A 23,634-nucleotide genomic window follows, 5' to 3' on the forward strand; every position below is an offset into this window, starting at 1 on the left:
TTTCTCGGACGAGTCGTTGGAAGGGCAGCTTGCGGATGAGCAATTCAGTGCTCTTCTGGTAACGACGAATTTCTCGGAGAGCCACAGTACCAGGCCTGTAACGATGGGGCTTTTTCACTCCACCGGTAGCTGGAGCACTCTTTCTTGCAGCTTTGGTGGCAAGCTGCTTTCGAGGAGCTTTGCCTCCAGTAGATTTCCTAGCTGTCTGCTTGGTACGTGCCATTGCAACTGTCACGACTTGTTTCAAATAATTGCGCGCTGAGGCATAGGCATAGGCATAGGCAATAGTCTGTTTACCATCAGAAGATGGAAGGATATATTAGCTATTAGCTACTTCATCCAGAGAAAATATTAATAAATGTATGTGATGAGTTGGTAGTATCGATGATAAGCGCACAACTGGTCTCAACAAGTCTTGACACGAAGGCTTCTGTTCTTGGATCTGCTGATTGTGTGCTTCCGATGTTGAGTGAAGCCGATGCATAAGTGCGGCCATCTGGTAGATGGTCCTGTTCGTGGTCCTGTACTTGGCCGTTGAAAAGTCTTCTTGTCTTCTTGGTGGGAACTTTTGATCTTCTATCTTCTTCTCGTTGTGAATCCGTGAAGAGTGCCAAAGAGAGAAGCTTTTGGCATTGAGTTCAAAAACATTATGTGTGTGTTAATGTAGGTGGGATGATTTATGTAATGTGAGAAGAATTAGATGTGTTGTTTTTCTGTGGAAATGAGGATAAATTTTTATGAGTGATATAGATATTGCCATGGGTGGTTGTGAGAATGTTTAACTGTTTTCGAAAAATTTGTCGGGTGGCTTGAGAAATGGCCTGGTGGAGTGTTTTTTGTTTCGGGGGTTCTGTTACTATTGCAAGTATGGATGCTACCCATTTCATGATGGAATTTGTGGCTCGTTCAATTGCTTCTTTGATTTGGTCTTGAAAATCTGAATTTGGAGTGGTCTGTTGCTGGTTGGGTTCTTCTGCTTCTTCATCTTCTGGAATTGTGGAGGTCTGGTGGTGATCCTTGCAAGGGCCAGTTTCTGGTAGTGGTGGAAATTCGGTTGTATTTAAAATGTTTGGGATGATCTGTCTTCTTTCTGTGAAGTGTGGCCTCTTGGGGCAATCACTGCTTCCTGTGCGGTGTCCTATTGTCTTACAGGTGGCGCAGAACATGCGGTTAATTGGTCTTCCACAAGGTGAAGTGTGACTATCGCCACAACGAAAACAGACTCTACTCTGCGTACAGAGATGGGTTAGATGGTCGTATTTGTAACAATTGTAACATGGTGTAGGTCGTGCGGCCGATCGTGATGCCTCAACTCGATGCTTCTTGTTGTTAATGATGATACCCTTCGCAATTAAGCTGCTAATGGTTTCTGTATTTGAAGAGAAAAGCCTTATTAGCGGAAGTGGACCATCAGAGTTGCGGATTCTTGTTAAGTTGCAAAAATCTAATCCCGCTTTTATGAACGATTCCTTGAGCTCTGGAATAGTAAGGTCGACATCTACACCTTTGATGACGCATGTATAAGTATGTCTGCTGTTCTTCTTGGTATGTTTGTTTGGCGGTGGTGGTAGGATTCCGTCAGCCTTTTTGATGTCTTCAGGGGTCAAGATTGTTGTCATTCTGGTTTTGGGGCCAAAATCACTCGGTTTGAACTTCTTATGAAATGCTTCAAGAGCTTCTTGACACTTAAAGGCAATATGATATCCTTCTTTGTTAAGGGTTGGTCGGCCTGCAATGCAATATTCAAAGCCGGGAAGTCGGTCTCTGAGAGGCGAATAGAATTCTTCAATGTCATGAAATTGGGTAGCTAAATGTGTAAGCACATAATGTGCAGTATATGAGTCGTCTATTGGCTTAGTATTCTTCTCTGTTTGATGAGGGCATGTTTCTGAGTTGGTGGTTGAAGTATCAGAGTTCTTCTCTGGATTTGTATTGGTGAGTGAATTGTCAGAGTTCTTCTCTGTATGTGTGTTGGTGGGTGAAATATTAGAGTTCTTCTCTGTTTCTGTAGACTGTTGTGTATCACTATCTTCGTGTGTTGAGGGGGGGTCTGGTTTGGAGTTGGTAGGCTTCCGAAGACGTTTTCGCCCCATTATAGCGGAGTAAAATATAACTGTGTACGCTAGCACTCTTCTCCTTCTGTTTTGTTGTGATTGTGATTGCGCGCTGAATGAAGTCAAGTTATATAAAGAGCAAAACCGTTAAATCAAGCTATTTCTCATTGGATAAAGTCAGTCGAAAAGGACAGTTCTCATTGGCTTAGACACGTTTTGTGTTTTTCCTCCGTGCTTTCCCTGCATGATCGAAGGAACAAAACCACGAGTCTTGGGCTGCTTGGGCTTGTATTTCTCGTGTGTGGTGAGCGAAGCAGTAACATATCGAAATGACAGGACGTGGAAAAGGAGGCAAGGGTCTTGGCAAAGGAGGTGCCAAGCGCCACCGTAAAGTTCTTCGTGACAACATCCAGGGTATCACCAAACCCGCTATTAGGCGTCTTGCTCGCCGTGGTGGTGTGAAGCGTATCTCTGGTCTCATTTATGAAGAGACCCGAGGAGTATTGAAAGTATTCCTGGAGAACGTAATCAGAGATGCTGTTACATACACAGAACACGCCAAGAGGAAGACAGTGACAGCTATGGATGTTGTGTATGCCTTGAAGAGGCAAGGAAGAACCCTGTACGGTTTCGGAGGTTAAGTTGGGGTTCCTCCTATTTTGGATATAAAATTGGCATAAACGGCTCTTTTCAGAGCCAACAAATTTATATAAAGGGAAAGATTTACTTTGTGCGATTTTCTGTTAGATTATAAGAATTCGTGTAACTACATTAAAGCCTTTTGATGCACACAAAATTACAGACGTAGAGAGATTAATTTGAGAAAATCATACGTTTTTTTTTACATTATGTACGTTCATGTATACGTATTCATATGTAGCAGTATTAATGCTGGAGAAGGGGTTCTGGTTGGAAATTGGCGATTTGTTGGAAGTAGCGAGCATGAGAGATGCGAAACGCAAGTCGGAATTTCTGTTCTGACAGTAGGATGTACGTATAGAGGCTTATACAACTTCTATACTGTGCTGTGAGGGGCGAATAATGCGTTAGAAACCTGAATCTTGTCCTTTATCTTGTTTACGTGGTCTTGGGTTCGATTTTTTTCTTTTGCGGTAGTGTCTATTGTGATTTACATGTAAATTAATGACACTTCGTAGCGGGTTAGTAAAATAAAGAGTAATACAAATATGAGATGTAGGTTAATGCATTGTATACTTCACATTATTTACTAAAGAAAGGCAGTAGTTACAAGAAACCTAGGCTCGCTCGTTGGGCACAGTAGCAAATGAGTTCTGAGATCAGAGAATAAGAGTAGTTGCGTATTACAAACCATATACATATAACACATATCACACAAATATGAATATCGACCTTGCAAAGAATAAATCGTACTTAAGTGTGCATTTAATGTCATTACTATGTTGCAAAAGAAATTTAGGAAAGTTTTTTGATCCGCTCTGTTCATGATGTCATTGGGGCATAGTAATGAACAATAATAAATGTCGAGAACATATTGAACAGAGTAATTTCAGCCAAGCCAACGCAAGAGAGAAACATGAGTGCTTTAAGAATGTTGGAAATTCCTTTGTCTAGCATGAAGTACATGAGAATATGTGGTATGAGGTTTTCTTCCATTGCTGAGAATCTGGGCTCGACTGTCCTGTCCTCTGGGTAATATGAGCCCGATGTACGCAAATATCAAAAAAATGTAGCTAGCGACAATACAAAAGGTAATGATCTTATAATTAATAATGTAGTGGGAACTAAGCACATCGCTGTTTGGAGTATTCTAAAGATAGTGTGACTTCCTATGGGCTTCAATTACGATCGACGACTACACATACTAATTAATCGAATAGCAGCGAGAATTTCGAATGACACTAAGCAACTATCTCAGACACTTTTGATGAGTCTGTATATCGAAAACAATTCATTTCAATCGTAAATCTCCTCTATAAAGGGGTTTGTGGCCCTCATAAGGGCCGATTTGTATGAGATATAGGTCTTACATTTATGCCTTCTTCTCAGTTTTCTTGGGCAGAAGTACAGCTTGAATGTTGGGCAAAACACCACCCTGAGCGATTGTAACTCCAGACAACAACTTGTTTAATTCCTCGTCGTTACGGATAGCTAACTGCAGATGACGTGGAATAATCCTAGTCTTCTTGTTGTCACGAGCAGCGTTGCCTGCCAACTCAAGAACTTCAGCTGCCAGGTATTCCATGACTGCAGCCAAATACACGGGAGCGCCAGCACCAACTCGTTCGGCATAGTTACCCTTTCGCAAAAGACGATGGATTCTGCCTACTGGGAATTGAAGGCCAGCCCTGCTGGAGCGGGACTTGCTCTTTCCCTTGACTTTTCCACCTTTGCCGCGACCAGACATTGTTCAATATTCTTTCGTAATAAGATGAGAGGAAAAATTGCGGCCTCCACAGGTTCACAGGTTATCTTGACAAATTGGTCGAGTTGGAGTTCCGGGCTATAAGCCCCTGCCTCTTATATGAGATGATAATCCATTTGAAGTGACGGCATGTGAAGTGATGACCAAATCAGCCACTGTCGCTGATCGCCAGGGAATGTGGATTCTGGTAGAAGTCCTGTATGATGCCTGGGGAGCTGTGAGTCCGGTCGTTGCTGTTGAGAGAGTTTTAGCGCTGGAAGCTGAGACGAGTCTTGATTGGCAGCAGCGATGACCAATGAGGCGGCCTGGAGTGGCCCTCATAAGGGTGTGGTCCTGAATGTATGGAAAGAACGTGATTAATTGAAGAATTCACTAAGCATGTCAATGAAGATTGACAGCTTGCTGAACAGGTCTTGTTCTTCTTTCAGTTTCGGCATATACTTCTTGAGGAGAGGGAGTAATTTGAAGAGTTCAAAGTCCTTTAAGAGTTGAAGAAGGTCCTTTAAGGAATTGGCAGCAGTGTCTTCGGATGCTGAAGGAGATGTATCTTTCGTTGGAAGAGAAGGCCAGGAGGTCCGGTCATCTGTACTGGAAAAGGGCTTGGTGGGCTTCGTGGTTGGTTGTGTCGTGGGAGTCGGCGTGGTTTCTGAAGAAGCGGTCTTGTTGGTTTTCCCCTGGAGTAGGCGTTGAAGTTTAGGACATCCTGAGTAATTAGCAGGGTGATCTCCCGTGCAATTGACGCATTTAGCAGGCGTGAGTGAGTCTCGTTTGTTGCACTCAAAAGTCCAGTGGGCACCGGCACATTTGACACAGCGAGGTTGTGCATTACAAGTACTTTGGCCGTGGCCAAAACGTTGGCACTTGTAGCATTGCAAATAGGCTTTAGAACGATACTGTTCAATACGGATCTTCATGTGAAGTAGGAGGTCTTCCTTGAAAATTGATGTGGCTCGCAAGGTTTTCCTCATTGTCACTAAGAAAAGGGGAAAGAAAGTTTTCCCGAACGGGTCTTGTGTGTTCCGTTTAGATAGTTGGATGACTGAAAGGACTGGATAACCTTTGTCCTTCAGTTCAGAAATGATGTCATCAACATTGGTGTCAAGAGGCAAATGACGAATCACTGCTTTGACAACGTCATTCTTTTTCTGAATTTCCGTTGCGTATTCAAGCTTTTCTTCTGAGCAAATTTCTTGTATAACAGAAAAGTCTTCCTGCAGAGTACACTTGATCTTGATGAAGCCTTTCATAAAGCGAAAGGTGGGGGTTTCCTTACACTTCCGCTGCATCTTAGCTATGAGTGCGTAGCCTCGATAATATGGGCAGTTGTAGATGTACATCCAAGTTTTGGATGTGTCATTGGTAGCATCCATCGGTTCTGGGTCGCTGTTGGCTCCTGTAAGAGCCGCAAATTTGTTTGAGGTATGAACCGGAGTCACAGGTTCTGTAGATGGTTTGCAAGTCTTCTTTGGTAAGTGAAATTCTGCATCTAGTGCATCTGAACTTGGTTGGCTGGTTGGGGTAGCGGTGGTGGAGTTCCCTTGAGACACAGATTGTATCATTTGGAGAGCCATTTTGCTGTAATCTGGTGAGGTCTGCTGTGTCGAGGGAGCTGGTGAGTTAGGCCTGGGTGATTCTGTAGGGTCACCATAGACTTCCTTGTGATGTATGCGGGGGTGCGGTCCGGAACACCAGGCGCACGTATCTTCACATCCCCAAATATCTAACGTATTAAACTGTCTGGGATCCGCTGGTATCTCCCGTTCATAATTGTAATAACGACCTGTACGTATGCGAAGATTCACTACACGTTTTTCGGTTGTCATGTTTGAAGCGCGAGTAAGTGCCTTCATTCCTCACTGATTTCCCGACGCTGTATATGCGGCCTCCCATGAATCAAGTCAGTTTTGTTACTACTTCAAGCGTGCACCCGAGTGCATCAAATGAAAAGCAAGGCAGTTGGCGCGAATTGAAACACGTACTGTAATTTAAATGAAGTCGATAAATCGGCGGACACATCTAATTTTGCTGAACGAGTGAGTCATCATGCCACCAAAAACTAGCGGAAAGGCTGCAAAGAAGGCTGGTAAAGCCCAAAAGAATATCTCCAAGGGAGATAAGAAGAAGAAGAGGAGGAGGAAGGAGAGCTATGCCATTTACATCTACAAAGTTTTGAAGCAAGTGCATCCTGACACTGGCATATCTAGCAAAGCTATGAGTATCATGAACAGCTTTGTTAATGACATCTTCGAGCGTATTGCTGCTGAAGCTTCTCGTTTGGCCCATTACAATAAGCGGTCAACTATCACCAGCCGGGAAATCCAAACAGCTGTGCGCCTTCTTTTGCCTGGTGAACTTGCCAAGCACGCTGTAAGTGAGGGTACGAAGGCTGTTACCAAGTACACAAGCTCTAAGTAAAAATCTTCTTCAAGATTTTTCATTTCAAACGGTCCTTGTCAGGACCAACACATTATTCGAAAGAGTTAAATCACGAAATTTGCTTCATTCTGTTATGTAGAAACACCTTGAAATCCAATTTCTATATGCTGTTAGTAAAAAAGTAAAGCACATAGCGGAGATGTGTCGTGCTTGTATACGAAAGGCATTTACTCGCCGGAGATCTACACTTAGTCATAATAATTTACTTTTAAAAAGTGGTAATACATTCCGTGTTAAGTATAGTAGTAGGTGCACACGGATCGGAAATCAGGTTATTTTAATGTGCCGTGCAAATAAACAGGCTGTTAGTGTAAGAAATAGTGGGTATAACGCTTAGAATATCGATTAATCGCTATGAAATAATGTTGATAAATTATCTCTTGAAAGTACTATAAAATTAATGTTTCTAGTATTTTCGTACTTGAAGGATAATGAAATTTGAAAAAGAGATGCCAACAGCACCTGGTGTTCCCAGGCGGTCACCCATCCAAGTACTGACCAGGCCCGATGCTGCTTGACTTCGGTGATCGGACGAGAACCGGTATATTCAGCATGGTATGGCCGTTGGCAACTACCTTTTCTTCAATGTCCTGTTAAGGAAGTATGTTTTAAGTAAGAATTGACATTATTAACTATAAAGGCAAGCATATTAACGTCGTTAACATTACTTGGAATATACTAATATTCGAATAAATATTTGAATGTTCGAATGATGAGTGATTCGGATGTTCATAGTGCCACTATGTCCTATCGAGTTTACTATCACGAACCACGTATGAAATTGTATATAAATAAATAAAAATAAATCCTTTATTAAGTATTGATTACAGGAAAAAGGCAAACTTACATTCTTTAATGTACACAATGAAATGTATGAAAGATATTTTTAAGATATGTTTCACTTACCCTTTATAACGCAAGGTAGTTTTCAGTGTAGCATCCTCTTCAGCTGCGAGATAACGTAAGGCAGATGATCATTCAGTCGTGAAGCACTAAAATGTAATATACATTTTAACTATTATCGATAAGAATTATTTACTGCAGGGATGCAAATAAAGTGAGGCAAATTAGTAAATAAAAACCGATACTGTAACTGATAATGTAATTACGTATCTGTATTAGTTGTATATACAGTAATCGCACGATTATCCGCGGAGTTGGATGTTGGCATAATCGCGCATAATCAGCAGTATGAGCAGAAAAGGGAAATGAAATGAAATCTTTAGATTTACGTCGCATACTTATACCGGTTACGCTAAAGGAGACGGTGATGATGAGTACTGAATGAAGAAAGTGGGAGGAAACGGGAGAAACCCGAGAAAACCCATGAGCACGGTCTTTATGCACGACAAAGTTCACACGGCACGAGCTGGGATTGAACCAGGGACCCCAAGCACCGGAGGCCAAAAAAGGGACAAAAAGTCTTTCGTGCAACTTTCGTTTTCGGTAAAAAGTTTACACATAATTTAGAAAGAGTAGTTTTCTGGTCTTTTTATTTCACAAGTTGGTTCATGTCTATATTTTTTACATGCATAAAAAATTTTTCAACTCCCTTGCTTAGTTCCTGTTAAAGACCTCTACCTCTGATTGTATTTTTTGCACATATTCTTATTGTTTTCAGACAACATTTCTAAGAGCGTAATTTATCGTCAGCAAGAAAAGAAAAGGAAAGCCTCGGATAGTGGAATGTGTACTGTATATATATATATATATATATATATATATATATATATATATATATATATATATATATATATATATATACGTATTAGTATATAGTTTTATTTTATACGTCTCCTATTATTACACAATGTGCAGATATTGTGAAAGCGCAAGTAAATATGTATAACTCCCCGTTCTGCACTTAATAACTTGAAAGAAGTTCGGGGAAGGTAGTGTAACAGAAAGTGCAAACAGAAATGAGGGTTTACAGGCATTTAATATTATTCCGTAGTAGTATGATTTTTTGTAAAATATATATATATATATATATATATATATATATATATATATATATATATATATATATATATATATAAACATACATATTCAATGATATAGTAAGAGGTTAGCAGCACTGATAGAACTGCAGAAAGTACAAAACCGTTAATAAGAAAGAGAGAGAGATGGTGGCCGCTTTTGTGCTTTTCATTGGCTAATTCCGAATTGCGCGCGAATACGTACGAGATTTCTTTCTTTTTCCTCTTCGCAGCCCAGATGTTGCCAATTAGAAGTTTTTAGTACTACATTTGTATGAAAATGTTGCCTTTAAGAAATGTGGTTTGCATACGGAGAAAAGAGCAAAATGAATATTTATCTTAGTGGGCATGAAAAAAGACGAAACATTTTGCAAGATGGACACACGAACTTCCTTAATGCAGGCGTTCAGTACATTATTGTAAAGAAAAAAACACTAAAAAGAATTACTTCAATATCCCTAGCAACATTCAACAATTCATAGAGAAAAATCTTTATTTTGAGAACAATGGAAAACTATGTAATTGTAGATAACTACTAAATTTAATGATTAAGGAAAACGTTTAGGCCCGGCCCTTCAGAAAGAAAGTGCACAGAATTTTCTCTCATGGAAGCAATTGCAAAATCAACATTTTGTTTGCAGTTATAATTAGAGGATCTATATACAGGGTGTTCGAAAAAGAATGTATCCTCTTGAAAGAAAATATTCTCTGGGCCCCTAATCCTTTATATACCGAAAGGAAGTTTGTATAGCATTTTTTCTTACCTTCGTTAGAAGAATTGAAAGTGACTACTATCGTGACACGGGAGATATTTGATCGATAGTCGAATTACTCCCATGCTCGAATGAACACGTCTCTTGTAAGGAGAGGAAAGGCTTCTGTGATCCGCTATCGCAGCTGTGTCATATCTGCAGAGAATGTTAGGACACAAACGTGATCTTTGAGTGCCTCGTGAAAAGAAGTCGCATAGTATCATGTGTGGAGACATCGGGGCCATCTGAAGAACGCTTCATCATTAGGACCAAGGGCGAGTTACGAAACACTCTGGGATATATTTATTAACATAACTTCTCGTCATTCTGCAAGTGTGGTGGAGCTCCATCCTATTGGAAAAGGAAACCTCGGGAGCCCTCTTCATGTGTAGGTATCGTTCACATCTGAAGCATGTGAAGATAGATTACTGTACTATCGTGTACCTAAAATCATTTTCTACGAATACGAACATGTCTACACTGAAGGCAGTGCAGCTCTTTTTCTCTTTTTTTTTTGGTCATGTATTGTAACGCGGGGCAATGCACACAATAACATGTAATGTTGTGTATCATCATAAAGGGCCAGGGCGATGATTGGATCTTGATGGACGTGGAGAACTGATAGGTGATGTGAGTGGTATTGTGATCTATGGTTGTATGTTTACTGATGAATGCATAAGGAGAGGTGAAGGGGTTGCCTTTTTTTTTATGTCGATCGGCAGGGAAGCGATTGGGAAACTTTTGACTTTGTTTTTCAACCGAATATATTGATTGAATAGGTCGCCGACAATTTTACGGGGCGTCACGTCGTTGCCTTTTTCATGTCGATCGCGAGCGAAGCGAGCGTTTTTTTTTTTTTTTTTTTTTACCGACAATATGTATTGAATCGGTTGCCAACACCTTTAGGGGCGCGTCACGTCCTTCTTTCTGTGCTGATCGCGAGCGAAGCGAGCGCGAAATTTTTGACTTTTTTTTTTTTTTTTTACCCACAATATTTATTCAATCGGTCGCCAACACTTTTAGGGGTGCGTCACGTCCTCTTTTCTCTGCTGATCGCGAGCGAAGCGAGCGCGAAATTTTGACCTTTTTTTCTCTTTTTAATTCTTTTTTTTTTCTTTAAGAAAAAATATTGATTTCATAGGTCGCCAACATTTTTACGGGATGGAACATCGTTTATTTGTTTTTCCAACCGTCTTTCTGTCTTGAGCCCCCGCCAAGTTAACTTTATGGTGGACAAAAACTATGTGCGGTGGGTTACCGCGGGGTTCTCCCGTTTCCTCCCACTTTCTTCATTCCACCACCATTTCAATCATTTCTCATAATCAGCGCCTCTTTTAGCCTAAGCGGCATAACGTGGGACGTAAAACAAAGATTTCCTTTAGTTGCTTTCTGTCTTGATTACGAGCGCGAAATTTTTTACTTTTTTTTTCTTTCTTTTGATATTATTCATTTAATAGGACGGCAACACCTTTACGGGCCGCCGCGTCGTCGTTTACACTTCTTCAGCCCATATTCTTTCTGCTTGTTCGTTTTCCGGCATCTTGTTATCACCGCCCGCGGGAATGCCTATGTCTTTCATCGCTTTTTGAAGCAAATCTTTAATAAATATGCACTCTCACATTTCTACTAATATGCATACCACAGTGGATAGACTGTAACTAGGAAAGCAGAAGCCTGCATATCATATTATTTAACAGTTGAAAGTGAACTGCCATTTTAAGTTTGATTTTGATCAGATGAGTGCAGTTCAACTCGTCGACAATTGTGAAGATTCTCGAGGTTAGGGACCATCCATTTTGTGCTTTGTAATGAAAATGGCTGCAGCCAAACTTCTCTGATCTGAATGAAACTTGGCATGATGATACATCTTGACCTGCTCTACAAGTTTATTTAGTATTTTCCGTTGCGCAGGCTTTTGCTTCTCCAGGTTCTCCCATGGAACTGAGAAACGTATTCAGTCGAACTTCTGCGGTAAGTCAGTATATCATCCTGAGAAGTTTGATCGAGATAGCAGAGGTTCGACTATTCGTTTTTCAATTCCATGTGATATTACAACACGGTGAACTAAATTTATATAGAAACACTTTGATTTTGTTTTGTTTTTTGCTAGCATTAAACTGAGAAAATGTTATTGAATAGACAGAGAACACCACTCAAAGAAAAGTACATCATAAGAATATATATATGGTTGCTGTGGTTCTCGGTTTAATTTGCTAGTTAAGAAACTTGCTCTAAATAAGTACATCTTACAGGTGAAAAACTAAGCCAGGCGATAGAATTAAATATAAAGTTATACACTTTTATTTTACGTTTACTAGTGTTGGGTTACTACTGTAAAATAAGTCAGTATATATGAAAGATAACTGTATTAGGTACTATTTTCCACCGGCGGTGTATTCTTGCATAGTGTACTTAATGTTTACAAGCGGGGCGCTACTAGTATGGATGCATGACAAGTGCTATTGAAACTCGAAAACTAACTGGTTTCCACTACCCTTGCTTATACGTATACCCGCGTCGCCTTCGCTCCTGTTCACTTTGGACGCACATTCTTGCTATCGCTCAGGCCCCCAGCTTTCTCCTGTTTTGGCTCCCTTAAATAGTATTCGTGCTTTTTATTGGCCACCTGGCAAAGCACTTGTAATGATTTTACACCAGTAACTCTAAAATACATGTGTATTACTTTATTTAATTCTGTCGTCTGCAGAATTTTTTTTTTTTTTCGTACAAATATGCCTTTTCATGCAGAACACTGAATTTTGCCTGTAAATTTTTGAGAATATGCTGTGACGAAACTTGAGCACCGTTCTTCTTTTCTTTCTTATCACGAGTCTTCTTTAGCCTAATGAGCACAATCATCACACGATAACGACTATTCTTTTCATTTAACTTGTAAACAAGTTGAACTAATAATAATAATTGATGTACAAAGGAGAAGTGTCCTACATATTTGAGGTAAAAAATAAAATAAATATACTTCTACTTCATCCGTGTTTACAAAGTTAAATGTTATCGATTTACAAAAAATGGTCACCTATCCACACACTGACCAGGCTCGACACTGCTTGACCATACATATTAAAACATCGGTCCCACTGAATACACAAGTAGTAAGCACATTCACATAAAAATAATTAGGATTACAGTATATAAAATGTGTTAATTAAAATAGCAAATGCCTTACCTTATCACAGGCGATCCAAAGCCACTGCACATCATCTGCTACGCACACTATATTCCTCCAATATTTCACTCACTTCCTATATCACGCAACAGAAAATATTAATAAAATTCACTTAGCAACATTTTCATTTTTAATCAACAATACGTATAACAATTAAGAATAAAATTAATTGTGAGCACATTGTTATAATTAGAATACTGTTTTTATTCGTTTACAAATATGGGATTAATATAGAGCTGGCAGCAACAATATATACAACTCATCCTGTATGTATCGTAAATCCTAACTTGAGAAGACATCTCTGACGCAAACAATGAGACAAGAAATCAAATACTATATCCGACACATTTGGGGTTTATTGAACTTCAATGTTGGAAGATACCACCTTGTCGGTAGTACAAATGTAATATCCTTACAACACGCGGAACTTTTGCCAGGCATATCTAGGAATTTGGGAAGATTAATTGATATCCTTAATGTGCAATGTATGATTATGACGCATTGTTATGTACACGCAGACGGAACCAGGACAATCTATAGATGACATTTGCACTGTGTTTGGACAATTTGTTCGCAGAAAGTAACCGTTTTTGTCTATGAATACTTGAGAACATGGAAGGTATGAGATATACATTTTATGCGCAAATATTATAATACAAATCATTGTTAGTTTGGTGGATGCGTGAAAGAAAGAAAAGGAGTAGATTTTTGCAGACGTCCGGATATAAAGCGAGAACTGAGAATACGCATCTATAACATCTATTTTCTTTGTGTTAATGATATCGATGAACTAAACGGGGAAACTAAAATACAACTGTTTGCAGTATAATTCGAAGTATAGTCAAGTGCAGAGGCGTACTCACGGGGTGTCCACCGGGTGCGGACTCCTCGCAAAAGTTCCTAAGTGAACATACATTTGCAGACTTTCTCATTAAATGTAGTTATTAACAGGGAAAATATTGATGTATCATCAATATAAATCTGATCTTACACTTCATCTGTACTCTGTCTGTATCATGTTTTTGTGAAAAAGTAAGTGGAATATTTATCGTGTTTTCGAATGCAGAATAATAGTATATAGACATAGTGGCTTGTAGTATTGGAACCTTGCCCCCCGAAGCTTGGATCCCTTAGAAGAAAAAAAAAATGCATGCGCGCCTGGTGAAATGGTTAACGAATTCAGTTCACTCGATGAATCGACAGATAGTAATACACATTTCGACAGATCGACAGCATTCGACAGATACAGACATATGAAAGTAGCACAAGAATTAGGCGAAAGTCCGTGCGTTTCCTCAATTCACGTAGGAAACAACAGAAAATATCAACTACCATAAAATAATCCGTATATATATTTAATTTATTTGGAATAAAATAAATATAGAAACAACCTGTTCATACATAACTACGGTAAGTGCGTTAATTGCTAACGTAAGAACAAATATGAAACAAGGCACAAAATAAAAAAGAAAAATAAAGTTAAAGGGAATAAATATTTAGGCTTGATTGTCATTCGTATTAAGAAGCTGGGTAATAAAATGTTAAAATCTACAGAAAATTATGAAATTAAATCAGGATTTGAAATAAAAGTCTATACATTGGAAGTAGGCCAGGGAGTTTGCAAGGCAGATGTGTGCGACACGCGTTACTTTATAGATTCCCTTCATTGAACTATAGTAAGCAGTACGAAGATGGTACTTTGCGTATAATCACAGGAAGGATTGAAGTTAATTACCATGGTAATATAATTATTTATTGATAAGTATTTCCATGTTAAATTATGAAAATTATAAGCACAAGGAGGGTGAAAAAGTAGTGTGACCGACTTAGCAATGACTGAAACATAAAATAGAAAAGCGAATAAAAACAAATGCCTTTTGAGTTATGTGGAATAAAGTTTCTTCTAGCCAGTAAGGAAGAATAGGATCTGGTGCATTCATTGAATACCTGAAAAAAATCGTTTATCAAAATAGAAGGAAACACACTTATCGTTGTGGCAACTACGAACTTCTGTTTACCTCAGCCCGCCTCAGCAAGTGCTTTCTATCCGGTCCGCGCTCCGTAACCAAACTCAACGCTGCCTGCCAGCGAAAATTTCATTCTTCAGTATCGTTGAGTTTATTGCAGAAAGCAATGGCAGATACGGCATCAGCACCTGCAGCCCCGGCACAGGCTTCTCCTAAGAAGTCTGCAAAGCCTAAGAAACCAAAAACAACACCTTCTCATCCAAGAACATCAGAAATGGTGAACAACGCCATAAAGAATTTGAAGGAAAGGGGAGGAAGTTCACTGCAAGCTATTAAGAAATACATCTCTCAGAACTACAAAGTGGATGCCGAGAAGCTTGCTCCATTTATCAAGAAATACTTGAGAAGTGCAGTTGCTTCTGGGTCTTTGGTTCAGACCAAGGGAAAAGGTGCATCTGGATCGTTTAAGCTTAGTGCTTCATCGCTGAAGGAGAAGCCTGAAGGTGGATCTTCAACCAAGGCGAAACGATCAGCATCAAAGGAGAAGAAGCCTGCGAAAAAGCCAGCAGCTAAACGTCCCAAGAAGACTGGTGAAAAGAAAAAGGCTGCTGCTCCCAAACCTAAGAAATCACCATCTAAAGTGAAGAAGGCAAAAACTCCCAAGAAGCCAAAGGCCCCGAAGCCAAAGAAGGCTACAGCAAAACCGAAAAGTGCTAAGAAGGCTGCACCAAAGAAGAAGTAAATGTGTCAGTAAATCATCTGACATTTTAAAACGGCTCTTTTTAGAGCCATCAAATACTTTGAGAAGAGTAAAATTGTGCTTTTCCTATCATTATCACATGTTCATTCATAGCAATGTATAGTATACACGCAAGGGACTTTGAGTTTTCTTTTTAACCGAAGCACTTCTTGATGTAAGTGCTTTATAACAGAGGGGAATTGAGGGTGGGGAAAGAAAGCTTTCACGGGTGTCAAGAATGGTGTACTCGAAAAAAAATGGGGAACACATTACGTAATGTCAATTTGTGATCACTTACTTTTTCCTTGTTCCTATCTTCAAGTAGCGAAACAGTACAGAAAACGCACTTAATGCATTTGTTAGAAAAACTTTTGCAGGCTGACTGGGTTCGATTCTCGGTGGGAGCTCAAATGTTTCGCATTGCACGTTAATAAGTAGGTCCACGTTTGAAACAGCCTTGCTGCTGAAAGGGACACTAAACTAAAATCAACTCTTTTCAAGGCTGGGGTGAAAGAAATGTTCGAACTTATTACAACTCGTGAAAGTGAAGTAGACTGTTTCAATTTAACGTCGTACTATTATGATTTTTATGATAAAGGAGACGGGTGATTACGCCTAATGAATGATGGAAATACTGGTGTAATGAGAAAGTGTTAGGAAAAGGGAACACGCTAATAACCACGGATACCGTCTTATAATTCGTAATATTGCTATAAAGAAAAATAGTAACACCAGCAGAAATGTAGGTGTACAATTGAACTGATGTTAAGTACAAACAGACACTTAAAGAAAGTTTAGTTTAACGTTTGCATTCAACAGCAGCGACCTCTGAGAAAATATTACTTTTGCTACCTTGGAAGAAGTACATATTTCGCCTGCGAGTTCTATGAGATTAATAACGTTGAGAAGGGCAAACAGTGGTTGAATCGAAGTTAACTTATGCAACATATGGCAAAATCGAATCCTTGACCACATAAAACGAAGATAATCAATCGGTAAACATAGGGGAAAACTAAAGAATATACTTGAAAGATAGGATGATATACGAAACGAGAGGAAAACGAAGGTAGATGTATTAACTATGCAACATACGGCGTGAGAATTTAAAAAAAAAAGATAACAAGTATGGACAAGATCCTTGTTAGGATAACAGCATCTCTAAGTAGTGTATTGGTCCTAAAAAGGACCGTTTTTGAACTCAGTGCCAGAACTTCAAACTTAAGCACGTTCCCCACGGATGCGGCGAGCAAGCTGAATGTCCTTAGGCATGATTGTGACTCTCTTTGCGTGAATAGCACACAAGTTGGTGTCTTCGAAAAGCCCTACAAGGTAAGCTTCACTTGCCTCCTGTAAAGCCATGACAGCTGAGCTTTGGAAGCGAAGATCTGTCTTGAAATCTTGTGCAATTTCTCGGACGAGTCGTTGGAAGGGCAGCTTGCGGATGAGCAATTCAGTGCTCTTCTGGTAACGACGAATTTCTCGGAGAGCCACAGTACCAGGCCTGTAACGATGGGGCTTTTTCACTCCACCGGTAGCTGGAGCACTCTTTCTTGCAGCTTTGGTGGCAAGCTGCTTTCGAGGAGCTTTGCCTCCAGTAGATTTCCTAGCTGTCTGCTTGGTACGTGCCATTGCAACTGTCACGACTTGTTTCAAATAATTGCGCGCTGAATGAAGTCAAGTTATATAAAGAGCAAAACCGTTAAATCAAGCTATTTCTCATTGGATAAAGTCAGTCGAAAAGGACAGTTCTCATTGGCTTAGACACGTTTTGTGTTTTTCCTCCGTGCTTTCCCTGCATGATCGAAGGAACAAAACCACGAGTCTTGGGCTGCTTGGGCTTGTATTTCTCGTGTGTGGTGAGCGAAGCAGTAACATATCGAAATGACAGGACGTGGAAAAGGAGGCAAGGGTCTTGGCAAAGGAGGTGCCAAGCGCCACCGTAAAGTTCTTCGTGACAACATCCAGGGTATCACCAAACCCGCTATTAGGCGTCTTGCTCGCCGTGGTGGTGTGAAGCGTATCTCTGGTCTCATTTATGAAGAGACCCGAGGAGTATTGAAAGTATTCCTGGAGAACGTAATCAGAGATGCTGTTACATACACAGAACACGCCAAGAGGAAGACAGTGACAGCTATGGATGTTGTGTATGCCTTGAAGAGGCAAGGAAGAACCCTGTACGGTTTCGGAGGTTAAGTTGGGGTTCCTCCTATTTTGGATATAAAATTGGCATAAACGGCTCTTTTCAGAGCCAACAAATTTATATAAAGGGAAAGATTTACTTTGTGCGATTTTCTGTTAGATTATAAGAATTCGTGTAACTACATTAAAGCCTTTTGATGCACACAAAATTACAGACGTAGAGAGATTAATTTGAGAAAATCATACGTTTTTTTTTACATTATGTACGTTCATGTATACGTATTCATATGTAGCAGTATTAATGCTGGAGAAGGGGTTCTGGTTGGAAATTGGCGATTTGTTGGAAGTAGCGAGCATGAGAGATGCGAAACGCAAGTCGGAATTTCTGTTCTGACAGTAGGATGTACGTATAGAGGCTTATACAACTTCTATACTGTGCTGTGAGGGGCGAATAATGCGTTAGAAACCTGAATCTTGTCCTTTATCTTGTTTACGTGGTCTTGGGTTCGATTTTTTTCTTTTGCGGTAGTGTCTATTGTGATTTACATGTAAATTAATGACACTTCGTAGCGGGTTAGTAAAATAAAGAGTAATACAAATATGAGATGTAGGTTAATGCATTGTATACTTCACATTATTTACTAAAGAAAGGCAGTAGTTACAAGAAACCTAGGCTCGCTCGTTGGGCACAGTAGCAAATGAGTTCTGAGATCAGAGAATAAGAGTAGTTGCGTATTACAAACCATATACATATAACACATATCACACAAATATGAATATCGACCTTGCAAAGAATAAATCGTACTTAAGTGTGCATTTAATGTCATTACTATGTTGCAAAAGAAATTTAGGAAAGTTTTTTGATCCGCTCTGTTCATGATGTCATTGGGGCATAGTAATGAACAATAATAAATGTCGAGAACATATTGAACAGAGTAATTTCAGCCAAGCCAACGCAAGAGAGAAACATGAGTGCTTTAAGAATGTTGGAAATTCCTTTGTCTAGCATGAAGTACATGAGAATATGTGGTATGAGGTTTTCTTCCATTGCTGAGAATCTGGGCTCGACTGTCCTGTCCTCTGGGTAATATGAGCCCGATGTACGCAAATATCAAAAAAATGTAGCTAGCGACAATACAAAAGGTAATGATCTTATAATTAATAATGTAGTGGGAACTAAGCACATCGCTGTTTGGAGTATTCTAAAGATAGTGTGACTTCCTATGGGCTTCAATTACGATCGACGACTACACATACTAATTAATCGAATAGCAGCGAGAATTTCGAATGACACTAAGCAACTATCTCAGACACTTTTGATGAGTCTGTATATCGAAAACAATTCATTTCAATCGTAAATCTCCTCTATAAAGGGGTTTGTGGCCCTCATAAGGGCCGATTTGTATGAGATATAGGTCTTACATTTATGCCTTCTTCTCAGTTTTCTTGGGCAGAAGTACAGCTTGAATGTTGGGCAAAACACCACCCTGAGCGATTGTAACTCCAGACAACAACTTGTTTAATTCCTCGTCGTTACGGATAGCTAACTGCAGATGACGTGGAATAATCCTAGTCTTCTTGTTGTCACGAGCAGCGTTGCCTGCCAACTCAAGAACTTCAGCTGCCAGGTATTCCATGACTGCAGCCAAATACACGGGAGCGCCAGCACCAACTCGTTCGGCATAGTTACCCTTTCGCAAAAGACGATGGATTCTGCCTACTGGGAATTGAAGGCCAGCCCTGCTGGAGCGGGACTTGCTCTTTCCCTTGACTTTTCCACCTTTGCCGCGACCAGACATTGTTCAATATTCTTTCGTAATAAGATGAGAGGAAAAATTGCGGCCTCCAGAAACAGAAACAGAAAATTTATAAGTAAGGACGCCCCTCAGGAAAGCCCGCGTCCTGGATAGTGAGTAAGGCATCAACCAACATTCTACATGCCTCTCCTCCATGCTGTTAGTAACCTATAGTATCTGTCGGTGGGGAGTGTGTGTACCGCGGCCTCTATCTTAAACGGAAGACATTTACACGCGAATCTGGTATTATGTGTAGATAGAAAGAAAGAAGGGTAAGCAAGAAGATAGGAAAGCGCGAGAGAAGTTATTTTGTTTTGATAGAGGGACAAAAAACCTGGAAGCCAGGAAAAAACCCCCTTGTCGGTCGTGCTGCATGCATAGGCAATTTACATGGCAAAACCACACTTGAAGGGGTGGTGAAAATCCATGTAAATAAGTCTGTAGTTGTATCTTTTTAATGCTACTTCTGCAGTTTATTAATATTTAATCTGTTGTCATGTCTGTGTTGTCTGTAGTATGGGAGTGTTTTGTTAGTGGGGACTTTGTTATTTTTTATTATGTCATGCAATTCTGCTGCTTGTTCCGTTGCCTCGCCTGGTCGTCGTGATTTATTCCTGAAAAGAGAAACTTAGGTTGCTTTTGTTATTAGTGTCTATTGTATATTTCTATTACCCAGATTCGTCAATTTGTGCTAGTTATATACATATTTGTACATATATATTGATATGCTTATACACAAACATACTGTACATACAAAATGTTACGTGTTTAGTTTTTTTTTAATTATTATTATTTATTATTTTTTTATTTTTATTATTTTTTTTATTTTATATTTTTATTATTATATTTTTTTTTGTTTTTATATTTTTTTATTTTTTTTTTTATTTTTATTTTTATTTATTTTTTATATATATATATACATACACACTACACACATACATACATGTATTTGAATTTTTTTTTTTTTTTTGCGTCTATAGTATACATACGCACACACATACATATATACACATATATACTATGTTATTCATGTACATATCCACGCATACACGCTCGGACATACGCACACTATCATAAACATATAGATATTCGTATACACAAGTGCACATACATATACTCACTCATACAAACTTACATACTTACACATGCATTCACACCTACATACGTATACGCTCGTACATTTTAAAATATTTTACTGTTAGCTTAAGATAGGTTTTTCTCTATCCTCTGAGTAATAGAAGCTTTTATGGGTTTAGTATTAGGTGTAGTGGTCTCTTGTGTTTGGTGTAGGAGTTTATTGTGTAGGTGCCAAGTTTATTTATTAAAGTGTTATTTATGTTATGTTTGTTGTTGTAAAGTGTTTTCGCTTGTGTCTTTATTACTTCAGCAATGGGCAGGATGTTCATACTATATTGTAATGGTTTTAATCTAGTATACCTAGGACAGTTTGTGATTAATTTTATGATTTTATTTTGAAATGTCTGTAATTTCTTCATATTTCCTATCAGTGCATGTCCCCAAGCAGGGGCTGCATATGTGAGTATCGGTCTTATAAGTGTTTTGTATAGCGTTGCTTTTGCATTTCTACTAATGTTTTGGCTTGTTAATAGCGGTTTTAGTTCGGAAAGTCGGCCAGTGGCCTTGCCTATTTGTAGCTTGGTGTGTTCTTTGAAATTTAGGTTTCTATCCAAGGTGACACCGAGGTATTTTGCTTTATTAGACCAGTTTATTGGATTATCAAAAATTTCAACGTTGGTGGTAGGGCTCTTTTTACGTTTTGTGAAATATACAGCCTCACATTTAGTGCTATTTATTTTTATTTTCCATTTGTTAAACCATTCTTCAAGTGTCGGAATGTGTCTCTGGATATATTTTACTGCCTGATTTGGTTGCCAGCTATAAGAATATATACATGTGTCATCTGCAAAGAGCGCTATGTTGGTGTCTTTATGTTTTGGTATGTCATTTACATAGATACTGAAGAGTACTGGCCCTAGGAGAGATCCCTGGGGGACACCTGCTTCTATTCTGCGATGGGTGGATTGGGAATTTACAACTGATACATAGAATTTACGGTTTTTCAGGTACGAAGTGATTAGTTTAACATAAATATCAGGTAGGCCAATGTTATTTAACTTATATATAAGACCCGTTTGCCATACTCTGTCAAAAGCTTTTTCTATGTCTAGAAATACTGCTACTACACTTTGGTTTTTGTTGAATTTATCTGTTATTGATTCTATGACTCTAACTAGTTGGTGTGTAGTAGAGTGGTGGTTTCTGAAGCCGAACTGTTCTTTTATTAGCACATTGTAGTTTTGTATGTGTTGTTTTATTCTTGCTAATATAATTGACTCGGTTAGTTTAGCTAGTGTGTTCAGTAAGCTAATTGGTCTATAGTTTTGTGGAAATTTAGGATCTTTTCCTGGTTTCGGTAATGCAACTATTTTTGCTGTTTTCCATTCAGTGGGAAAGTGGGCTAGTTTCATTATTGCATTTATGATTTTGACTAGAAAAGATATTCCTTTTGGTGAGAGGTTTTTGATACAAATATTTTGAATGTTGTCAGGACCTGCAGCTTTGAAAGGCTTTAGTTTCTTTATTACTTTGTACACTTCTTTCTTGTTTGTTTTTCTTGCTGAGGTTAATGGTTGACTTTCTAGCAGTTCGTTTACTTGTCTTTTAACTTGCCTGTCATGTTGTCTGAACTCGTCATTTTCATTGGGCTTGAAAGTTTTTTCTAGTGTATCAGCTAGGGTGTTGGCCTTATCTTCATCAGTAAAGACTAGCCCATTTTCCCCATGTATGGAAGGGGTGGGTGTGTATGGCTTGGTTAAAGTTTTAGTTATTCTCCATATACTGTTATCTTTGAAATTCGCGCTTTCTACTTTTTTATCCCAGGTATACTTTTTGTATCTCCTAATTTCTTCTTTTATTATTCGTCTTAATTGATTTATCTGAGCTTTAAGAGTTTGGTCTCTATGGTTTCGATATGCTCTTCTAAGTTTATTTCTGGTTTTAATTAACTCCTGAATTACATTAGGTAATTTATTGCTTGCGGCCTCCCATGAATCAAGTCAGTTTTGTTACTACTTCAAGCGTGCACCCGAGTGCATCAAATGAAAAGCAAGGCAGTTGGCGCGAATTGAAACACGTACTGTAATTTAAATGAAGTCGATAAATCGGCGGACACATCTAATTTTGCTGAACGAGTGAGTCATCATGCCACCAAAAACTAGCGGAAAGGCTGCAAAGAAGGCTGGTAAAGCCCAAAAGAATATCTCCAAGGGAGATAAGAAGAAGAAGAGGAGGAGGAAGGAGAGCTATGCCATTTACATCTACAAAGTTTTGAAGCAAGTGCATCCTGACACTGGCATATCTAGCAAAGCTATGAGTATCATGAACAGCTTTGTTAATGACATCTTCGAGCGTATTGCTGCTGAAGCTTCTCGTTTGGCCCATTACAATAAGCGGTCAACTATCACCAGCCGGGAAATCCAAACAGCTGTGCGCCTTCTTTTGCCTGGTGAACTTGCCAAGCACGCTGTAAGTGAGGGTACGAAGGCTGTTACCAAGTACACAAGCTCTAAGTAAAAATCTTCTTCAAGATTTTTCATTTCAAACGGTCCTTGTCAGGACCAACACATTATTCGAAAGAGTTAAATCACGAAATTTGCTTCATTCTGTTATGTAGAAACACCTTGAAATCCAATTTCTATATGCTGTTAGTAAAAAAGTAAAGCACATAGCGGAGATGTGTCGTGCTTGTATACGAAAGGCATTTACTCGCCGGAGATCTACACTTAGTCATAATAATTTACTTTTAAAAAGTGGTAATACATTCCGTGTTAAGTATAGTAGTAGGTGCACACGGATCGGAAATCAGGTTATTTTAATGTGCCGTGCAAATAAACAGGCTGTTAGTGTAAGAAATAGTGGGTATAACGCTTAGAATATCGATTAATCGCTATGAAATAATGTTGATAAATTATCTCTTGAAAGTACTATAAAATTAATGTTTCTAGTATTTTCGTACTTGAAGGATAATGAAATTTGAAAAAGAGATGCCAACAGCACCTGGTGTTCCCAGGCGGTCACCCATCCAAGTACTGACCAGGCCCGATGCTGCTTGACTTCGGTGATCGGACGAGAACCGGTATATTCAGCATGGTATGGCCGTTGGC

At 39.1% G+C, this 23,634-nt stretch overlaps 2 non-coding genes across 2 annotated transcripts; both read right to left on the reverse strand.

Annotated features, from left to right (window-relative positions):
* Positions 1-7,344: 7,344 nt before the first annotated feature.
* On the reverse strand, positions 7,345-7,463 carry LOC145677339 (5S ribosomal RNA). Its single transcript, XR_014129776.1, has one exon. It is a non-coding gene; the product is annotated as a 5S ribosomal RNA (ribosomal RNA).
* A 16,052-nt stretch (positions 7,464-23,515) lies between these two features.
* LOC145677340 (5S ribosomal RNA) lies at positions 23,516-23,634 on the reverse strand. Its single transcript, XR_014129777.1, has one exon. It is a non-coding gene; the product is annotated as a 5S ribosomal RNA (ribosomal RNA).

The sequence above is a fragment of the Thermobia domestica genome, unplaced genomic scaffold (genome assembly GCF_964235325.1).
Source record: "Thermobia domestica unplaced genomic scaffold, izTheDome1.hap1.1 HAP1_SCAFFOLD_794, whole genome shotgun sequence".
NCBI classification, from domain to species: domain Eukaryota; kingdom Metazoa; phylum Arthropoda; class Insecta; order Zygentoma; family Lepismatidae; genus Thermobia; species Thermobia domestica.